We start from the raw sequence: 3,647 nt of genomic DNA on the forward strand, positions 1-3,647 counted from the left end.
TTGTATTATAATGAGAGGTTGCTATGTTTGTTGTGTTATACCAAAACCGTAATTAAAGGTGTGAAATTGTAGCAATTAACTTTATACAGTCATGCATCAAAATAGTCCATGAATCGTTTTAGCCAGAGCCAGAAAAATTAGACATGACCAATTAATTACTGTTCAAAATCAGAAATGATATCTTCAAAAATTCTTCAGAAGCACAACACTCTTGTGATCTCAGACAAAGATTTACTTACATGAATAAAAACAAAGTCAACATGAACAGTGTCCTGTTGCAGTAAGGCAGGCAAGCCAATCATAATGGCCCGCCATTTTGTTTAGTCAAAGATAACAATGAAAATCTGACACGTGTACAACAAAAAATCCGGATTTCATAAAAAAAATATTTTAATGATTTTTTAGGGTAAAATAATTTTATTGATTATCAGATTTTAAATTATGTTATAAAAAAAAACATCATAAGTATTATTGAATAACAATCTGAAAATAAGAAATATATGCATATTTAAGGCTTTTAAAAAGCGTTTTTTTTTGTTAAAAATTTACACTAAAATTTTGTTTCGCCACATGACCCTTGTTTTGACCCTTTCACCTGTTTTTTCAAGGGTGATGCACCACATTTGTCCTCATCATAGTGGTTGGCAATACTGTAAGTTATATAACTTGTTTTGCAATTGATGTAACCTTAATTAACTCTTTCACCCCGATATGTAACTTTAGTAGACTCTACACATCATTTGATTTGGATGAGTCCATTATGGACCTACAGTGGTGAAAGGGTTAATAAAGTTAATCTTTTATTAAAATCTTTTAAACAGTCATTAACAGAACTGAGATTCTGTAAATTGTCGACTGTAGATGTGTGAGACATTTGATCCACAACACAGGGTTTTGTTGTCAATTAATCCTACTCATTCTTCAATTATTTCAAGTGTAAACCTACGCGGCTTTATGTCGTGGACCCAGTATCTTATGTAACCCACTTGGATATGTGTGATCACATTTTCTAATGTGGAACCTCCTGTCGAACTGTTAACCACTTGTATTTTTGTGATCCATTGTCTCAATTGTGTCCCTTGACCCATTGTCTATTGTCTAATGGCGAGCTATAGTGTAATGTGACCATTTGTTTATGACCACTTGATATTCTGACATGCAAGCTTTGTTTCTTATTTTAAAGACAGATCTCAAAAAACCCAAACCAAACAGAAAGACGAGGATGAATGGTATGTTACTGGACACACAAAAAAGAGTTACCATGTTGTCTCTTGGTAATGAATCATCATTAATGGCTTGCTTGAGGATCAAAATTAAGATAATTCGTTAAAGCTAAATCTCAATAAAATCCTGAGCTGTGATATTTACTTATTAAAGACCCATTCATTTACTAAGGTATACTTGTCTTAGCTTTTATTTTTTAGGTATATAATCTGTTTCTTTTTAAAGGGGCTTTGGACTAGAGATCATATCTTTTATGATAGTATCAATACTTTTACTTGTTTGTTAGCCCAGAAAATGGGACTGGTGGATGCCCCAGAGCAGCAACCTTAAAGAACAGGAATGGGATGTCTGTAAAGGAAAAATCCAACAAAAGGGAACGACTCTCAAAAACTACCGTGGACAGTGTTTATCTGTTAACAGATGACTTCGGCACCCAGGTGCAAGGTAAATAAAGTTGTGTAGTCTGGGATCACAAGTAGTTCAACAGTTCCCAGGAAACTGGTGGACAGTTCTGTATTTCTGGGATCAGATAGTTGCAGAAATATCCAGGGAGAAGTGTTAATATAAACATTACTGTTTATGTGTTACTGCTGTCTTTTGTCGGGGTCATATATTTCATGGTGTCCTATTCCGTATTTTGCATATTAGTTAACAGATTTATTCTACACTTTATAGGTACGGTATTGGATTGTGACTGTTTCCTTTGGTTTGCGAAGCGTTACCAACACTTACTTTTCAGAGAAAATAACGTAAGTTTCATTCTTCTCACAAAATAATGTAATCACAATGGATACCTACCTGTAAAGGAGACGGTAACGCTGCACAATTTAAGAGACGGGGGTACAGGAGAGTTATTTACAGGAGGTTAAATTCAACAGTTTACTAATTTCTTTATTTATTTGACGCTATTCATTCTTAGTCATGTCAAAACTTAATGATATATCCGCTCTTTTTTTAGAACTTCAAAGATTTCCTGTGAAATGGCGGAATTATGGTAGAAAATCTATCTGCAACATTTTCGAGCGCTTATTCTGTATAGCATATCACCAGCTCAATTGTATTTCTAAATTTTAATTATAGGCTGATTTAAGGTAAGAATCAGGTTCAGTGTGATATAATTTTAGAATTTTCTATTTGACTAAAAAGTGATGCAGAATGGGGGATCTATGCTTGTTAGAATTTTAATTTATTTGTTTATTTATTTCCAGGGTTCTTCTTGTCATTGCACACTCGTCTTCCATTTGGTAAAGCCAATGAGTGTTGTATGTTGGACATTTTATAATTAGGTCAGAAGTTAGACCAATAATGTCCAAATTTACATGTACTTTTCAAAAATGTTATTGCTTTTGACATATTATCAGCAATAAAAAAAGATATTGGTATATGAATGGCAGGAAATTCATAAAGTTTTGTTGTTGCGATGAATAATTTAAGGAAAGAATTTGCTTCTGTTACATATCATGTGGTGTCATAATGACTCCACCTTGTACATGACTTGACTGTATTTTTTATTTTTATTTCTGAATCCTGTGTTCAGGTCTCCTCACAAATTAGTTCTTTGAACTTTCTGAATTCCTAATTGAGAAAATCTATATCAACAGTTTAAAGATAATCGCCAGTGTAAATAAAATTTCATTCTGTATGGTGCCCAGATACTCTGGTTTGAGGGGACAAAAAAATAAGTAAAAATGGTCAAAAAATTTAAAAAAGGGGACTACCCAGGTAGGTTATCAGTATGGAGATATGCTTGGGATTAACTAATATTTTTTTAGGGATATTGAAAACTATTTAATTAAATTTTCTATTTCGTTTTTTTAAAAAAAATAAGTTAGGTTTGCAGTGCATAATTAATAGTTCTATACATGTAATTGATACTTTAATTTCAATTTGTATTGGTTACTTTCAGGCATGCCTTTCAAGCCAACTTCGAGTGATGTCACTGGTTAAAATAACCGTGTCCGATGACCTGTGTCGTTTAAAGTGAGTAACAGACCAGAGTCATACATGAGGGGGGATAAAGAATACAGGATCATTTGTGCCACAAGGGTAAAGCCCATATTACAGATTTATTTAAATTGTTGGGTGTTTTTTCATTATACTTTAGTATAGGTGTATTGGCAGGCATAAGGAAATTCAGGATCATATCATTCTCGTTATTCTAAGGGTTTCTATATACTGACGTTTATATATCCAAACCATGGAATATTTCATAGTATAATACTGAGGGCAGCTAGGGGAACAAATCTGATGAAAAACCCAATCAAAGGCCTCTGCACAGTTTTCCTTCGAAGTCCTACAGCGCGAGAGCCGATGCCCAACTTCAAAAGTATACACTTGTCTAACCATAGGTTATACAGTTTACACATTTCTTTTGATTGTACATCAAAGGACTAAATTCCTGTTCTGTGTGTGTTAATTGCCTC

This window comes from Argopecten irradians, chromosome 15, assembly GCF_041381155.1.
Source record: "Argopecten irradians isolate NY chromosome 15, Ai_NY, whole genome shotgun sequence".
Classification (NCBI taxonomy): Eukaryota; Metazoa; Mollusca; class Bivalvia; order Pectinida; family Pectinidae; genus Argopecten; species Argopecten irradians.